General features: G+C 47.8%; 1 protein-coding gene across 6 annotated transcripts in view; it reads left to right on the top strand.

The window, feature by feature from the left end:
- The window catches only part of LOC147623550 (pentatricopeptide repeat-containing protein At5g27110-like), a 33,717-nt gene that overhangs the window by 12,023 nt on the left and 2,070 nt on the right, over positions 1–19,624 (top strand). The window lies entirely within an intron of this gene.

The following is a 19,624-nucleotide window of genomic DNA, read 5'->3' on the forward strand; positions in this document are numbered from 1 at the left end:
AGGTGACAGATGTGATAGGCCGACTATGGGAGTTGGCTCATTTTTTCATTGATCCCGGGAGTGTGGATGCCTCAGGGATTCGACATTTGGTCGTTCGCATTGTGGCAGACTTAGCATGCGACCCTGGATATGTATGCATAGACGAGGGTGCTCTGTCTGAGTGGGAGGTAGTCGCCATGGGACACAGCCACTGGCGCCTGATCCGAGATTCTTGCAGTACACCGGGTGGGCAGATTCGTAGCCGCTCGGATGGGGACTATTCTCCATCCAAGCCGCTTGCGAAGGCCCGCCGTACGGCTGAGACAGCATCCACCTCAGTAGGTCATCCATGAGGATCATCTCATGGAATGTACAGGGCCTTGGTGGCGCACATTATATACGTTATCGTGGTTGCTTGAGGCAGGAGCTTCAGAGATGCCTGGTTGGGGGCAGTATTGATATTCTGTTGATGCAGGAGCACCATTTGGGTGAGAGCAGGATCCGGAGATATGGTTCGGTGATGCGTGGTAGATGGGACACCTTTTGGTCTGCAGGATTTGGCCCTTTGGGTGGGCAGGGAGGAGTATGTATGGTCATTGCGGATGTATGGCGGCAGGTCATTGTGGATCGCGGGATCATTGTGCCTGGTAGAGCACAGTATGTCATTCTAAGGACGCATGATGAGCTCTTTGGCGTGCTCAATGTCTATGCACCCAACCATGCTAGTGCCTGAGCAGAGTTCTGGACCTAGGTTACGGATGCATTGCCAGAGGCCGCACATTGGTGTGTCGGGGGAGACTTCAACATGCTTGAGGACCCGGCCGATAGGGTGGGAGGCAGTCATGTTACAGTGCACGGTACGGAGCTCGCAGCTTGGGAGCGATTTTGCATGACACTGAGGATCACTGATGCATGGCAGCATGAGACCTTCTTTCGTTCTCAGGACAGTCTTAGTTTCTCTCGGTCGGATCGCTGGCAGGGAGGGACTAATCTATCACGGATTGATCGCTTTTATGTGGGCGACAGGTTAGGGGAGCGAGGGGGCTCCGTTGGCATTCTCGCTGGCACCTCTTTTTCAGACCATGCGCCAGTTATTTTGACTCTAGAGGAGAGGACACGGGAGACCAGCTTGCAGTTGAGGATCCCAGAGAGGGTACTTACAGATCCTAGTCTCGCTGAGAACATTGAGAGGATATGGCATGATAGTCAGAGCTCTGACCAGGATGCAGCAGGCCAGTGTGCCCAGGGACTCATTGAGCTCAGCTCTTTTTTGCACGCTGCAGCCTTGACACGGCTGGGAGAGGCCCGCGAGAGGGAGCGTCGGCTGAGACGTAGCCTTGCTTCGCTTCAGCACCTTCAGGAGCAGCAGCCTACATGTGAGTGGGTGGCGTCCTAGCTGAGCCAGGCACGCCAGGAGGTTAGAGAGGCAGAGGAGCAGAGACATGAGTTTTACTATCGTCGCCAGGCCTCTCAGTGGACGCAGCTTGGTGATAGAGTGACTGGGGAGTTTTTTGAGATTACTGGGCCCCGCCATGCTCGAGCAGGAGTCCGCCAGCTTGGGAGGCCGGACGGATCGGTAGCTACTGAGCCCGAGGAGATCAGAGCCATAGCCACTCGGTTCTATAGAGACCTGCTTTCAGCGGAGCTAGCCACTGAGGCTCGGGATGCTTGCAGACAAAGTGTGTGGGCCCATGTGCAGAGGAGGGTCACAGATCGTATGCGTACAGTTCTGGGTGAGCCTTTCTCAGAGGTTGAGCTTGCTGAGGCCTTGAGGGTCCTTCCGCGCCATAGTTGCCCAGGGGAGGACGGATTGACGCCTGCCTTTTTTATGCGCTATTGGGACCTTTTGGGGCCAGGCCTCCGCAGGGGCTTTCAGTATGTTTTGGACACTGGGGTGATGCCACAGAGCTTTACAGAGGGCTTGATCTTTCTTATCCCCAAGGAGGAGGGAGTATCAGATGATATTCGGCATTGGAGACCTATTATGATCCTCAATACTGTCTACAAGGTCTTGGCAAAGGCCTACAACATTTTCACCTTCTGGGAGGCGACGGCCCGAGCTAGATTTCTTGGTGAGGACTTGGTCGTGATGCTTCTCGATTTTGAGAAGGCATACGATAGAGTCGATTGGGGTTTCTTAGAGGGCACTATGCTTCGCCTGGGCTTTGAGCCAGGTTGGATTCGAGGGGTGGCGGCTCTATATTCCACAGCTCGTAGCTAGGTCCTGATTGCAGGAGGAAGGGGGCCGAGTTTTGAGTTGACCAGATCAGTCCGTCAGGGGTGTCCTCTCGCCCCGTTTCTTTTTCTCTTCTTTGCGGAGGCTATGAGCATGTATCTGACGGCAGAGGAGGTTGGTTTGAGAGGACTCGAGCTCCCAGTCATGTATCAGGGGGGAGGACTAGCTCGATGCTGAGTTTGCTGTGAATGGGAGAATTAATTAGGGTTAGGTTTTATGTGGGAGACATACACAGAGAAACAAGGGAGAGAGAGAGAGAGAGAGAGAGAGAGAGAGAGAGAGAGAGTTGTGGGGATAAGTCAACTCAAGCATTGAGTGTGTGACTCCCCTATCACACATGTATATTGCACTAGTACACATAGTGCACTTAGTACATTAAAAGTACTAAGTGTACTATGTACTATAACTTATGGGCTTGCACACACTATAAGGGTGGGCATAATGCCTTTACCCCAACAACCTCCCACTTAAAGGCAAAGTGCCCTTAAGTAAAGGAAAAGAAAAAACAGCATGTACATGATAATATACAAGGCCATATCAAGGTTGAAACTGGCCTCATCCAATGCCCATCAAGTGTCTGCAATGAGCAAACCGCTCCGGAGGCAAACTCTTTGTCAACAGATCAGCCGGGTTGTCATCCGTATGAATCTTAACAAGCTGAATTTGCTTGTTCTCTATCACCTCTCTGATGAAGTGATACTTCACATCCACATGCTTCGTCTTTGCATGAAAGACAGGGTTCTTTGCCAACTGGATGGCACTCTGACTGTCACAATGCAACAATGGAATATCCCCTGTATAACCCAAATCAACCACTAACCGAGATAGCCATAATGCCTCTTTGCAAGCCTCTGTGGCTGCAATATACTCGGCCTCTGTAGTAGATAAGGCTGTGCACTTCTGCATCCTGGATATCCATGACACAGCACCTCCTGTGAATGTAAACACATAACCGGTAGTAGACTTCCGGTTATCTGGATGACCGGCATAATCCGAATCCGTGTAACCATGCACTAATGCATCCTGTTTGCCAAAGCATATGCACATATCCTGTGTGCCCTTCAGGTATCTCATGACACCTTTCACTGCTTCCCAATGCTTCTTGCCAGGGTTGGCCATGTATCTAGAAACCACTCCCACTGCAAATGCAATGTCCGGCCTTGTAGCAACCATGGCATACATGAGACTGCCACAAGCTGAAGCATACGGAATCTTGGCCATATCAGCCCTGCCACTATCTGACTGTGGGCTGTCCATAGCACTGAGTTTCACATATGGAGGCAAAGGAGTACTAGTCTTCTTCCCCCCGTCCATATTGAACCTCTGCAAAACTTTGCCAATGTATTCCTTCTGAGACAAATACAACACATGCTGATTTTTGTCCCGAAGTATCCGCATACCCAAAATGTGATTTGCATCACCCAAATCCTTCATATCAAAGGTCTGATGCAGTCTCTTCTTCAAGGCATCCATCTCCTTACGAGATTTCCCGGCAATCAACATATCATCAACATACAAGATGAGGATCAATAGACTGCCAGCCAAAGCTTTCTTGGTGTACAAGCAGTGATCTATGTCACTTCTCCTGAAATCCTGTGATTTCATGGATGTATCAAATTTATGATACCATTCCCTTGGTGCCTGTTTGAGCCCATAAAGACTCTTTTTCAGCTTGCATACAAGCTTCTTCTTTCCATTTACTGCGTAACCCTCTGGCTGTTGCATATATATCTCCTCATGGAGATCACCGTGAAGAAAAGCAGTCTTCACATCCATCTGAATCAAATCCAGATCATCATGAGCAACCAAAGCTAATACAGCTCTAAGTGTGGTCATTTTGACCACTGGAGAGAAGATCTCATCAAAGTCCACACCATATTCCTGCTTGAAGCCCTTAGCCACTAACCTGGCTTTGTATCTTGCTTTGTATCAGGTGCAACTTTGAGCCTGTAAACCCACTTGCATGGCAAAACCTTCTTGCCTGCAGGCAAATGCACCAACTTCCATGTACCATTTTTGTGCAGAGAATCCATCTCTGACTTCATGGCACGCTCCCAAAGAGCCTTGTCTGCCCTCTGTAAAGCCTCCTTATAACATGAGGGCTCCCCACAGTCAGTGAGCATGAAGTAGTCAACCCCTGGAACAAACCTGTCAGGGGCTCTGGAGGGTCTTGTGGACCTCCGTACCCAATGACCATCATTTGCAGGTTGCTGTCCAGCCTGCATATCACCCATTGGTGGCTCCTGTTCCATGCCATAAGGCTGAAAAATCATGCCCGGTATCTCCTCTAACTGTGGTATATCCATAGGGATATCTTCTGCCATATCTGGCTGTCCATTTGGACCATTTTCAGCACCATTTAAGGGCTGGTTTTGCTGCTGTAATGGCTGATTTACAGCCCTTGGTTGTTGTCCATGATGTCCATCATCATCAAAGATGACTCTGCCAGGCTCCTGTTGCCTTGCAGGCTCCTTATACATGCATGTTTCATCAAAAATGACATCATTGCTGCGTATAATCTTTCTATTCACGGGATCCCAAAGTCTATACCCCATTTCACCTTTGTCACCATATCCTAGGAATATGCATTTGTGAGACTTAGGATCAAGTTTGGTGCGCATTTCTCTGCGTATGTGCACGTACGCAACGCAACCAAACACTCTCAAGTGCTTGTATGACGGAGGCTTCCCTGTCCATACTTCTTCTGGCACTTTCCCACCAAGCCTCGTGTTAGGTGACCTCTTTATAAGATGAACGGCTGTCATAACAGCTTCAGCCCAAAAACCATGAGGTAACGCAGCATGTGACAACATAGAACAGACCTTCTCCTGAATGGTCCTGTTCATCCTCTCTGCTGTCCCATTTTGTGGAGGATCATAAGGAGTAGAGAGCTCCCTCTTGATGCCTTTAGCATCACAAAAGTCCTGAAACTGTTTGGACATATACTCTCCACCATTGTCGGAACGCAAAGCCTTCAGTGTGTTGCCAGTTTGATTCTCAACAAGAGCAACAAACTTCTGAAACACTGCGAATGTATCACTCTTCAAACGAAGAGGATAAACCCACACCTTGCGTGTGGCATCATCTATAAAAGACAAAGTTTTTTGCCCCTCCCAAAGAAAGCTGAGGCATCTCACATACATCTGTATGCACAAGCTCTAACTGAGCATCTTTCTGTCCAAGAGCTTTCTTGTGGGGGCACTGGAGTTGCCTGCCATATATACAATGCTCACAAAACTGAAAACTTGAAAACTTTAGAGAAGGCAAGTAACCCAAACGAGACAATTGCTCCATTCCCTTGACACTCATGTGTCCCAACCGGCTATGCCACAGAGATTTCCGGCAGCTCGGTTGCATTTACATTAGCATGGTGACAAACACCTGCATGCATTAAGTAAAGAGTGTCCACCTTAGAGCCTCTGGCAACAACCAGTGAGCCCTTACTAATCTTCCACTTTCCACGACCAAATGTGGTAACATAATCAGCATCATCAATCTGTCCAGTAGAAAGCAGGTTCTTCTTGATCTCAGGCACATGCTTGACATCATGGAGCATAAGCTGTGAGCCATCTGAAAACACAAGCCTCACATCACCTCTGCCAAGAATCTTGCATGCATGGGTATCACCCAAATAAACTACTCCTTCATTGCCAGTAGTATACCTGACAAACAAGTCTCTGCAACCTGTGACATGAAAGGAGGCACCTGAATCAATGATCCATGAGTGCATACCATGACCATCTCCTGCAAGAAGTGAATGGGCATCAAGTGAAGACGTGAATAGGACTTCATCCTCACTGTCACCTGCATGTGACACATTGACTTCTTCAATCTTGACTCCACTTTTGCCCTTTGGCTTTACATCTTTGGCTTCATCTTTGTCTTTGTCGTTGCCTTTTCCCTTTTCCTTTTGTTCATTCTTCCATTTGTAGCATTGCTTTTTGATGTGTCCCTTCTTGCCACAATAATGGCATTCCAAGTCCTTTTTGGAGCGAGACTTGCTCCTTCCCCGTTCTTGGCTTTTACCCCTTTGTTGGGATCTCCCACGTGCATTCATTGCATTGGACTTTCCAACAGAATTGTTCTTCCTGTTCATCTCTTCTTGAAGAAGAGCACCCTCAACATCTGCATATGACAGCATAGCATTCGAATTGCTAGTGGCTGTCCTGAATGTGTCCCAACTCTTTGGCAAAGTGCATAAGAGAAAAGTGGCTTTGAACTCATCGTCCATTGCCAACTTTTGATTAATAACTTGGCTTTGAACTCATCGTCCATTGCCAACTTTTGATTAATAACTTGGCTGACAATACCATTAAACTCATTCAGATGGGCTGCCATAGACGCCCCTTCCTTCATCTGAAGACCTATGAGTTTCTTCAACCAATACACTTTGCTTGAGGCACTTTGCTGGGCATACAAGTCCTGCAATCTTTGCCACATTCCCCAAGCTGTCTTCTCTTCACGAATGCTGAAAAGTAAAGAGTCTGACACAGACAACATGATAGTAGATCTTGCCAGCTCATCCATATCTTCCCATTCTTCAGCTGTAAGAGAAGCGGGCATTACACCCCTTTCTTTGATAGGCTTGTGTTGCTTCTTCTGGAGCAACACATTATAGCACTGGGTTTGCCAAATATCATAGTTATGTGAGCCTTCAAGCTTCTTGATGTGAAGCAATGAAGAGCTCTCACCTGTGGTTGCCATAGCAATATAATGCCTGACTCCTTGCAAAATGTGCAAACACTGCACCAAAAGCACACAAAGTGCTCACAGTTGTTCTCCCAAGCTTTATCTCCCACTGCGGAAGCACAAATGCAACTCTACTCCCACTGAATGTGATAAAATCACCAAAATCTGGTTGCTGCAGATTTAGGACAGCACCTTAAATGTGCTCTGTTCCCCTTCCAAAGTACTGTACAGCAGTACCAAGTGCTCACCAATGATGTACCAAACCTGTACCGGCAAGTATAGCAGCTGAAAATGAACCTTTTGCTCACTCAAATCAATGTGCAGCCATGCCAAAACTTGTACAAAGCTGTACCAAATCTGTACCAGCAGGTACAATAGCAATAAATGCTCTCTTGGCTGTCCAAATGAGTGAAAATCAGACTTTTACAGTCCCGAACACTGCATACAACAGTCCCGAACAGAAATTGGGCAAAAGCCCTTGGACTGCAAGCTGATTTCTGAGGATTCAAGGCATAAAAGTCTTGCCTGTTGCTTTGCCAAGCTCAACAAGCATAAAATCTTGAAAAGCCCCTTGATTTAAGATCAATTGCTGATCATACATGGTACATTGACGCACATGAAGGCATCCAGAGTCTTCACGATGCTACCCCCTGGCCACATATACATCCAGTACATAAAAGCCCCTTGATTTACAGGCACATTGAGTGCTTGACAGGCATCAACACATTGCCCAAAGCATCAAATGCGATTGCCTGCATGCAAATCAATCCAATCGGCACAAAAGCCCTTTGATCTGCACTGCAATTTGCTGCAATTTTGCCCGAATGTGCGATTTCTCACATCATACAGCATGTATGAATGCTTAATTGCACAGTTACATCAAAAGCCCCAAATTGTGACATCCAATTTCCTGCAAATTGATCCTGAATGTGACCAATGTCACCCAATTTTGCCAATTTTGTTCAAAAATTGAGCAATTTGGCACCTGTACCTGCTCAATTGATTGAATTGATAAGAAATTCCCAAAATTGAAGGCAAATACCTCTTAATTTTCTGATTTTCTACAATTTGCAGGCTGAATTTTGTTGTTGTTGCAGGGGAGGGGGGGGGCACGTCTGATGCTGATGCTGATGCTGATGCTGATGCTGATGCTGATGTACGGATGGCTGGGCAGCCCTCTGCGCTGCCTGGTTGGGCAACGTGGCTGCTGCTGGGCAGCAGCTGAGCAGCCCACGCTGCTGGCTGGGCAGCCCACATCTGCTGGCTGCCTACGCCCAGTTGCTGGGCAGCATACGTGTTCGCCAACAAGGAGAGCTCGCCTTGTTGCCGGGCTACCCGTCGCACGTCGCGTGTTTGTTGCTGCCTTGTTACCAGTTGAATGTTGCCGGGCTACCCGTCGCACGTCGCGTGCTTGTTGCCGCCGACTCAACCTTGTTTGTTGCCGCCGACTCAACGTTGCCGTGTTTGTTGACGCCAGTTGAACCTCCGCCTAGTGGCTTTACGCCTTGTGGCCAGGCGTCTAACGCCCAACGTTCACACAGCCTTACGCCTTGTGGACCAACGCCTGCTGTGCAAGCTGCTCACGCTGCCTACGACTTGGCTGAAGAAGCGAGGCAACCAGGGCTACCAAGTCTGCACAGTAGCACACAGGAGTCCGTACAGCACATGAGGTCGTTTTGCAGCTCTTCTACGCCGATTTCCAGCTCTGCACCCTTGAGAACAAAACCCTAAAACCAGGGCTCTGATACCAGTTGAATGGGAGAATTAATTAGGGTTAGGTTTTATGTGGGAGACATACACAGAGAAACAAGGGAGAGAGAGAGAGAGAGAGAGAGAGAGAGAGAGAGAGAGTTGTGGGGATAAGTCAACTCAAGCATTGAGTGCGTGACTCCCCTATCACACATGTATATTGCACTAGTACACATAGTGCACTTAGTACATTAAAAGTACTAAGTGTACTATGTACTATAACTTATGGGCTTGCACACACTATAAGGGTGGGCATAATGCCTTTACCCCAACATGCTGATGACACGGGTTTATTTTTGCATGGCCAGGAGGCCAATCTTCAGCGGGCAGAGCAGTCGCTCCAGGTTTTTAGTGTAGCTTCGGGAGCATTGATCAATTGGCGCAAGACAGTGGCCTTTTGGATCAGTAGCGCTCCCACTCCGGCATGGAGCCCAGACCCGCGTTTTAGATGGATTTCTCCTGGCACAGCAGTGCGATATTTGGGATGCTAGATTGGACAGATTTGTCACCTGAGCAGCAGATTGCCCCGCTTCTTCTGAGCATTCGGAAGAAGCTTTTGTATTGGAGTACATCTCGGCTATCCTTGGCTGGGAGGGTGGTGGTGGCAAATCAGGTGCTTTTAGCGACCATGTGGTACATTACGTCTTGCTGGATCTTCTCGAGCTCTTGTATCAGCCAGGTACAGAGGCTGATCAGGAACTTTCTTTGGTCTAGGCAAGATGGTCAGCCAGCCAGGGCAAAGGTTGCTTGGGCAGTTATTACACTTCCGTTGGCCCAGGGAGGCTTGGGCATTATAGATCCAGTTGATCAGAGTAGAGCCTTATTGGGGAAGCTTATTGTTCAGGGGCTGCTTCCAGGCGCAGAGCCTTGGAAAGAGCTTCTTTTGCAGCGGCTGCAAGCTCGAGCTCCCCTAGCAGGGGGCACTTGGGCACCAGAGATACGATGGATCTTCATAGAGGTGAGGAGGACAGGCCTTAGTAGAGGATGGGAGGACAGATTTGCCTTGAGCATCCTGAGAGCTTGGGAGTTGCTGAGACCGGGGCTCTCTCAGAGACCTCCTTCTTGTGATGAGGAGCGGGCCAGATAGCCGCTCATCTGGAGCCCAACGGTTCGCACAGAGCAGGGTCATATGCTGGGTTCTCGGCCTCGTCTAGCCTGGGGACCATTGGCGGCAGGCCCAGCATGCGGTTTTGGAGACTGGCAGGCCTTCTGCAGTCTCCCAGAGGAGATCCAGGTGGAGAGGCTGGGTCACTTCAGAGGGGGGTTGATTATGAGGGATGACATTCAGGAGGCACTCACAGAGGAGTGGTTCACGCCTCTCGAGCCCGTGGCCCCACGGTGGATGGGAGCCTTTACTCAGTTGGAGATCCTGATTGAGAGCTTGCATTGAGGATGGCAGATGCCTCTACTATGAGATCCAGGATGAGGGCAGCCTTCAGAGAGTGAAGGTGGAGTCGCCTTTGGTTGCAGAGTGCATCTTTCAGAGGATACGGGTGGTGGCCCGCTTCTCGGAAATGGCATATTGACCCAGACCCTGCAGATGTGGACTTTGATTGGCGTATATGGGCATATGCAGCGCGCCCCTTGGCCGGGCTCCAGTGGGACCCTGGCGAGTACGAGTGGCATGATCCTTATGCATCCCTTGAGGCCAGAGAGATCACCTTTTTCCAGTATACTGCTCGGTTGGGGCGACATATTTTGACGGCGAGGAGGATGGTCTCTCCAGCTGCATCGGGGCACTGGCTGCTTTAGGGACTCTCACCGGAGTTCCTGGAGGACTTTTGGACCAGGCTTTGGGCTAGTCGACAGGCACACAAGATCTCGACTTTCCAGTGGCTGGTCGCCCACAGGGGTTCTGCAGTTGGCACCTGGCTTGTCTACAGCGGTCTTCCGGCGGCCTGCGTCCGATGCGGCCACCCTATGGAGACACAGAGACATTGCCTATGGGACTGCCCTCAGACGCAGCAGATTTGGCTGCGGATGCTGCGCATTCTGGCCCCCCTCTCTCCAGAGGGGATGTATACGTGGGGTGCCGCTGCTTGGTCGACTTCGTCAGGGCCTGCTATGGGCTATGAGACGGAGTAGGACAGCCAGGCCATCAGATTCATTAGGGGCCAGCCTCGCCTTGTTCCTTCACCGGACTTCTCGTCCGCCGGCTGGACACAGGACAGGGATCTACGATGGGAGCTCCTCAGTAGCCTCACCATATGGTTCACCTGGAGGGCCCGGTGTTTCAGGGCCTTTGAGGGGAGACTGGAGCCACCAGCCGAGACTGTTCGGGGGATCTGGCAGGAGCTCATCCACACCCTGCGAGGACAGTACGACCGCATTCGGGGCGACTCGGATGAGGCGATCTTGCGGCGCCAGGCCTTTCACACCACTTGGCGCAGCGGCCCCTTCTATACCCTACACGTGGGGTCCCCCCGTTGGCACTACAGGCCACCTGTTTGGCTTTCCCTCCCTCCTATTGTATGATTTAGCCTCTCAGTTCTTTGTACTGATTCTTGTATTTTTCAGCACCTAGGGAGAGTCTCCCTGGCTACCTTGCTTTGTTCTCTGCTCTGTTTTCTTATGAGCAGAGAGGATCTTTTGTAGCCCTACGGGCGTTTTTTATATAACTAATGAAAGGATCTTTTCTCGGGGAAAAAAAAAACAGCTTCCACCCAAAAGATATGTGGTAGCTTCTTTGCCTTTAACATACATCTGGCCATCTCCATGAGTGACTGATTCTTCCTTTCTGCAACCCCATTCTGCTGTGGAGTATAAGGAGTAGTATACTGATGTTTGATACCTCTACTCTCAAGAAAGGAATTCAACATGTGTGACACATATTCCCCCCCTCGGTCAGAACGGAGAGTTTTAACCTTGCATCCTGACTCTGTTTCAGCAAGTGCTACAAAGGCCAAAAATGCATCATATACCTGTGATTTCTGTGTCAACGGATAGACCTAGCATATACGAGAGAAGTCATCAATAAATGTAGCAAAATAGAAGCAACCTCCTAATGACTTCGTCTGCATGGGACCACAAAGATCACTGTGTATAAGCTGCAACTTTGCAGTTGCTCGTAGAGCCTGATCACGTGGAAAGGAAAACCGATGCATTTTTCCCAAAATACATCCTTCACATATGTGATCTGGAGGCTTCTCCATAAGAGGTAGGTCTGTCAACATGTTATGTTGCTGCATAAGCATAAGACTACCAAAATTTACATGCCCCATGCGAGCATGCCATAACTCCGCATCAACCATCGCTGGAGTAAGAGTGAATGCATTATAAGCAGACTGATACACTGGTTGAAATGCATCCAACTGATAAAGTCCATGACATAATGTACCAGTAAGCATCAAGGTCAAAGCATTAGCTTTGTCTCTGACCATGCATTTGTCATCATCAAAGTGGACTTGCATACCACACTGTGCTAAAGAAGAAATGGACAACAAATTCTTCTTTATCCCTGGTACATATAGGGCATCTGTAAGGCGAAGAATAGAGCCATCAATGGCTGTGAGCTAAATCTCCCCAATGCCACGAACTGGATATGAAGCATTATTGGCACACTGAACAGTTTTGCCAACAGGGGCAGGGCCTACATGACAAAACAAATCCCTGCGAGATGTGATATGCTTTGAAGCACCACTATCAAAATACCAAGTACATGCATGCTCTGTCACACTGAGTGCCTGTGAAGACCAAGAGGCATCATAGCTGCATGTGTAGAAACAGTAATCCCTGTCCTCAACAAAAGAAGCAGTCTCCGGAGGAGCTTTAGAGGCATCATTTACAGACATCCCAGATTCCTTTGCCTTCTCTTTGGCAATCCTCTTCCTACACTCTGTGATGTAGTGACCTGGCTTCTTACAGTAATGGCACATGCCCGGCAGTCCATCACCTTTCTTGGTATCCTGAGATGAACCACCATCACCTGAATTCTGATTTGAACTCTTTGGCTGAGATTTGCCTTTCCCTTTTTGACCTGTAGTAAATGCTTGTTCAGCACTTGTGTTCATATTCATGTTCTTCCTGATTTGCTCTTCTTGTAGCAAGAGAGCAACAAGTTCGTGATACTTAAGGGGTTCAACAGCATTCCTCATGCTGAGGTTCAAAGAGGTATGAAAAGCCAAGTAAGATCTTGGCAAAGAGTTCAAGATGGTGGACACAAGCTGTGTCTCAGGAATAATCTCATCCACATTGATGAGTTGCTCTCTCAAATCCTGCAGCTTGTTCAAGTGGCTAGACATATTCCTTCATGCATTCTCTGATTTTCCAGCTCTCTTTTCAAAAATGAGATCCGAGCCTCATTACAAGCAGCATACATCTGCTCCAAAGTCACCCATGCATTCCGTGAAGAGCCAGCTGAATGAATATGAGGTATAATAGACCTCTGTACTGACAATGCAATAAGTGACAAGGCTTGTGCATCTCTGGCATCCCATGTCTTCTGAGCATTTGTTCTTTGAACAGGCAATGGCTGACGTGGTGCATGTACCTGTTGTCCTCGTCCACGAGCACCCCCTTGGGGAGGAGTCTCTGGAGCCAATGGACCTGGACGTGGTTCATCATCACTAACAAAATCCCAAAGACCTTTTGCCACGAGCACATTTCTTAGCATAAAACTCCACAAGGAGTAGTTCATGCCGTCCAACTTGTCTTCCTTAGACAAATACGTGAATACATCACTCTGCTGTTGATTTGCCATTATGCCAATGCACAATGTTGTACCTGTGTATCAAAAAACCCAATAGCAACAACCCTGAAAGCAACTGTACTCCACTGAATACAGCTGACCCAAATATGCCTGCACTCTCAATCCTCTGAATGTGCAACACAATGCACCACTGACTGAGTAGAGCAGCAAAAATGGCTTACACAGTGCCAAAATGCCCAAAAATGCCCAAAGTTACTGCACCCAAAACCTTGCAAAAAACCTGTAGAGATTTCTTTGAAAGAAAATCTGCCTGTATCTGCCAGAAAATTTTCACAGAGAAAATGCCCAAATTTCAAAACTTGTAAAGCTTACCACAAATGTGACTTTTGCAGATACAAGTCGACTATAAACTGTATGGAACTAGTGTACGGTACAGTGCAGGTACAGGTCGACTGCACGCTGTACGGAACAGCTGTATGGAAACAGGTCGGCTGTACGGCGACTGTACGGAGCAGGTACACGCAGCAGGTACTGTACGGAAACAGCAGTCGACAGGTTGGCAGCAGGTACTGTACGGAGCTGGGCGAGCAGCTGACGACGAGTGTAGGTCGCCTGCAGGTACTGTACGGGGGACTGTGCGACTGTGTACGGAGCAAAGCAGGCGCCTGGTTGTACGAACAGCTGAAGACGATAGCTGATAGCGAACCTGCACGGTGCTGTGTACGGAACAGTAGCTGGTCGACTAATGTACGGAACAGAGTACGGAACAAGGCAGGCGCCTGTACGGAGTGTACGGCTGAAGGCGACTACCTGTACGTTGCTGCAGCTGAAGGCGACTAACTGTACGGACATTGATGGCGTGGAACAGTACGGGCAGGGTGCGTGGAGCAGTACGGGTAGGGCAGGCCAACTTGGGAGCTCTGATACCAAATGAAGGAGCTCAGCTGTTAGGGTTAGGGTTTGGAGGGGTACTTCAGCAAGAAACGTGAGTGACAGAGAGAGGAACACGACTTCCCATGTATTCAGTAGTGATAAAATGAAGTACAATAGCCACATAAAGAAGTGACCTAAAAGGTGTGTTCACATGGTCCGGCCATAAAGTGTGCCAGGTGGACCAAATCACTTATAAACTATTATAAGTGGAACTAAGCTAAAACTGGGGGAAAAAACCTCCACTAACTGAAGTAAAAAGTGCCCCTGTAACCTACTGATGATCACTAGCACTCCTCTGGGTGCATACACAGCATAAAACCCAACAAAAAAGATGAAGGGTAAAGAGCACTTATTCCCTAAGTTGAGCATGTGGTATTATAGACCTTTTCAGGTATTGAAAAAGATTGGTGAGGTGGCCTATCGTTTGAAGCTACCAGATCACTGAAGGATTCACAATGCATTTCATGTGAGTCTACTTAGACCTTTCCATGGGGATGTGCCTGAGGATGTATTAGATGAGGCTCAGCCGGAAGTGGAGGAACTTGATGAGGTTCTTATTCCCGAGCAGATACTGGCACATAAGGAAAGAAAGGTACGAGGTAAAGTTTCCCGTCGCTATCTTGTGAAGTTCAAGAACTATTCACCGATGGATGCGAAGTGGATGGAGGAGGGTGACTTAGCAGATTCACCTCAGGTATTGCAGCTTTATCTTGATGCCTTTGAGTTGGAGCCGACTCTTGCTATGGCTCATTCAGATTCAGCAGAGCATAGGTCTGGAGCAATCCCTGATGCTCAAGAGGGGGGTAGCACCTCCGCTCCCTTGATATAGACAGCCTCAGATGTCATCTAGAGGTCGCTTGGTGCAGCTTTTGTCTCACCCGAAGGTACTGACAGCTGACAGTACATCTACTTATGGGACTTCTATGATATATGTGTACTAGTCACATTGGATGTTGTGGTTATGTATGGTTCACAGTTGTATACAACTTGGACTATTACTACACCATTGGTTTGTAGTGAATGTTGCTACATATGCATGGCTTAGAGAGATTGGGACGTTGATCTTGCCATATTGTACTTTTCACTTTTAGTTGGATCACATGGCTGATATCTAACTGTATTGGGAAGCCTTCGTTATCAGTGTGGTTCCACTTTGGATGCCTGCTGTATCACTAGAATGCAATCGAGGACGCTTGCCGTTTTTCAAGAGGGGGTTATGTCATGACCCTCTGAATTTGTGCAGCATAAGTGTGAGCATGGTGGTCGGTGAGCAAGATATATTTTTTAAACAACCCCATGTGTCGAGGGGACAAGGTATTTAAACAACCCCATGTGTGGAGGGGACAAGGGCACAAAGGGTTAAAAACCTTTTAAAATAAAAGAACACTCTTTTTAAAGAGAATTGTTGCTTTTTTTTAAAAGAGCCCACGCTATTCTAGGGGGAGCGGGCTTTTTTGTGGAAAAGAGGAGCTGTTCGGCTGGGCGCATAGGGCTGCAGCATACGGTGTTTTTCTCTCTCATGCTTTTGTGAAGGGTGGGGCAGCAGATAGCTGAATAGCTGTTTTCTCTCCTTGGGCACACAGTCGGCTGCACGTGGGAGCTCTCTCTCTTTGGCTGAAGTTGGCTGGACTGCAGAGAAGCGTGGATTGGACAGAACTCCCTTTGCTTTTTGGCTATTGGCTGGCTGCAAGCACAAGGACTGAACTGTTCTCTCTCTCTCTCTCTCTACTGGATGCATGCAGGCGGGCAGTTTGCTAGTGGCCACAGAAGTGCAGAGCTGACAGGTTTCTCTCTCTTTCTTTCTCTAGAGGAAAGCAACACAAGGACTGTAAGTTTCTCTCTCTCTTTGCGAGCAAGTGGGACGGCAGGAAGTGCCTAACCGAGTCTCTCTTTTCACTGGCTCGTGACTGTTTCGGAGTTGTTTCTCTGGCCCTTTGTGAGAGGAAGGGTTTGGCAGTTTTGGAGGGTGGAAACAGGGCAAGTTTTTGGACTGATTTGGAAGAGTTTACGGACTGTTTCATGGCTGAGTTTTTGGCTATGTGCATGGGCCAGTTAGATGCGAATTCAAGGCCTCATGGATGCAATATCTTGGCTGATTAGAGGTGAATAACAGTGTGGTGTTTTTGGGGCACAAGGCTGTGTGTAACCTCTATGCTAAGAGGTCCAGAGGATTGGTAGATTGGACATGCAAATGTACAAGCCATGAATGGCCATGATGTACTCATTTAAATTCTCCCATTGAATTTGAATAAAGAAATACCGAAAGGGGCGCCGAGCTTTGGGGCCAACAGCCGTCACTGTTCTTTTTATGTAGGAGCACTCTAGCTCCCATACATTTGTCTTATTTGCTGGATTACAACTGTGTTTGGGTGACTGCTAGTCTATCGCACTTTGGTTTCTACCAGAGGCCGGTTTCACATTGACCGACTCTAAGACTATATTCAACAAGAAGTTTCTACTTGCAAACTTTGAAGCAGATGTGCAAAAGGAATGGGATTAGGTAAAGTAGAAAGTTGGTGAGAATGTGCCATCATATCTTAACAGCTTTTCAACAGTTTCTTTGAAGTTTACTTCTTATACTCCTATTCCACCGCTAATGGAAATGTGTAAGTTTGTGAATGGATTGCAACCTAAGCTTATGCAAGTAGTGTATATGGCTGGTCCAAAAACTTTGAAAGAAGCTCAAGACAAAGCTTTGCAAGTCGAGGCCTTCTACATGCCTTGGATGGACGGCAAAACAAAGAACGACAATCGGGATCCACCTCAAAGGAAGAAGTTTGAAAACTGATCCCCATTAAGAATCGAGTCTCGAGAGAAGAAAGACGGGAGTGAGGACAAACCTCCACTCTTTCGAAGAAGATTGTCCCTCAAGCAACATGAAGAATATGCCAAAGAAGGGAAGTGTTTCCAATGTGGAAAGAAGGGACATATGGCTGCAAATTGTCTCGACAAGCCAATGCAAGAAGCCAAAGAGATCGGAAGATCAACAGATTGACATCATGCCAGGAAGTTCATCAAGAGGATTGCAGTGGATGCTATTCCTATTGCAAGTTTTGAAAAATAAAACCGTGGGAATTTTTGTGAAATAAAGTTGAAAAAGAAATCTTTGAAGCATTAAGATTTTATGCTAGCAAAGGATCAGTGTTGATTATTTCATATGTATTTGAAGTACAAGCATAGCGTCTTGCGAATAAGACATATTCAAGAGGGATTGATTTTATCTCTTCATTGTCTATATATATTCTAGAATGGGATTGATCATTATTTAACTCATATAATGGTTATTTGGACATGCTCTGTTTGGGTGCAAGAAGCAAGATTTATTATTGGGTGGCAACGATGCCAGAAAACCCAAGGAACAAGATTTGTATATGGGAGGCAATGATGCTAGATCACCCATTGGATAGGCCTTTGTTCTAGATATCTTGGACTTTCATGGTCAGGCAGTCATTGCGACTAGATAGCCGAGATGACTATTGATGAACAGTTGGGTGGTCATTGCGATCGATAGCCTAGATGACTATATTGGACTTCACAGTTGGGCAGTCATTGTGACCAGATAGCCCAGATGTCTGTATTGGATTTCACACTCGGGCGATCAATGTGACCAGATGGCCCATATGACTATTGATGAACTCTTGGGCGGTCCTAGTGACCAGATTGCCTTGAGGATAGTCTGAGCGGTTTTCCTCAGGCGCCAAATAGCTCAGCCCAGTTTTCGATGAAACCAGACAGAACAATCCATGAACAGGAGGATCTTTACTTGTGCATTGCATACTGATGTATGTTTGAATTTCTTTGACTTTGTGTGTTGTTTTTGATGTGTGAACAATGCTTGGATTTATGGCATGTGATAGATAGTCCACTGGGCTCCACACTACCTGGCCAGTACCTGGAATACCGAGTAGATACGAATGATGCATTCATGTTTGTGGACTAGCTTCTGTCTAGTTTTTGCAAGAGGTAAGTATGCATGTGAGAGGCCATGAAGAAGTACCATCAAGAACAAAGCCATCGGTCAAAGATAAGGCATAAAGATGTTGCCAGATGAGTAGATAACACCGGGAAAGACCAGATGCACAAGCTCACTAGACAAGGCTAGTAGTTGAAACATATGAATGTACTTGGAACATATGAAACATTTGTACTCCGCAATTGAGGACAATTGCGATATAAGAGGGAGGGAGTGTAACGATTTGGCCCTCCTAGCTCTATTCACATGATGGAATCCTTGCCCGGAGTCCGGACACTAGAAAGTTGCAAGAAGGCATGGGAACAGGCAGGGATCATAAAGTTTGCTCATGAAAAAGTGTCATAGTCAAAAGTAGAGAAAAGCAAAAAGTCAAACTGGGTTGACCATAAGCCAGGAGCACCACTGGCAAGAGGAGACTGAGCCGGATCGAAAAGCTAAAAGCCGCTTTTTCAAAAAGAAGCTTTAGGGCCAAAAAGCAAGGCCCTAAAGCGAGAAAAGCAAAACAAAAGAACTTTGAAGATGAGTAATGTTTTATTATAAAAAGCAAAAGAGGAAAGCCAAGTGAAAAAGGCAAAGCAAAAGCATGAAAGCTTTTGGCAAAAGCAGGACCGTATAAAATAGGGGTGAACCTCTCTCGAAGCACCATGAACGGGATCATGAAGTATGTGAAGATCATCTTCATCATTATCATCCTCATCATCAAGCTTTTGAGCATAGAGTTTCTACTACCACCTCTCTCCGCCTATCTACGCAAGTGCGCCACCGCCGCCAGCCACTTGCCACCTTGTCGCTGCGTGGTTTGAACAGTGCCACCTCCCTACCTGTCGACGCTGCCCCTCCTCCCTACCTGCCAGCGCTGCCTATTGTATTGGCCGCCGCCGCTGTGTTTCCAGCGCTTCCGCCACCAGAGCCACTGTCTGCAGCCAGCACTGCCTGCCTGCCGTCTAGAGCTACTGCCTGCACATGTCCAGCACCGCCTGAATTCACTACCTGGCTGCTGCTGGTGCTGCTCCTCCTGAACTGCTGGCTACCGTCAACCTTTACTCCACTTGCCACCTGGCTGCCACCACTTGAACTGCCTGCAGCCCGTACTGTTGCTGCATACCCTCCCTTGTGCACCAACTATAATTCCCAGAGCCGCCGCCACCTGTTTGAAAGCGCTGCATACATCTGTTGCGACTGGCTGCTGTGCATCACCAACTGAACTACAGCCAACTACACCGTACGTCAGTTTTGTACGAACTAGTGGCTGTCATATTGCTTCATAGACTTGTCCTGTGCAAGCCTTCTCGTGGGCTGTCTATTCCGGTTGGGCAACAGAATCTACACTTGATCAACGTATACTTCATCATCTACACACATCTCCTGTGTGCCTTGTGTACGAGCTTGGAGTTTCTGGACTTGGATTTGGATATTG

Source organism: Cibotium barometz, chromosome 26, assembly GCF_041138505.1.
Source record: "Cibotium barometz isolate CiBa-2024 chromosome 26, ASM4113850v1, whole genome shotgun sequence".
In the NCBI taxonomy this organism is placed as follows: domain Eukaryota; kingdom Viridiplantae; phylum Streptophyta; class Polypodiopsida; order Cyatheales; family Cibotiaceae; genus Cibotium; species Cibotium barometz.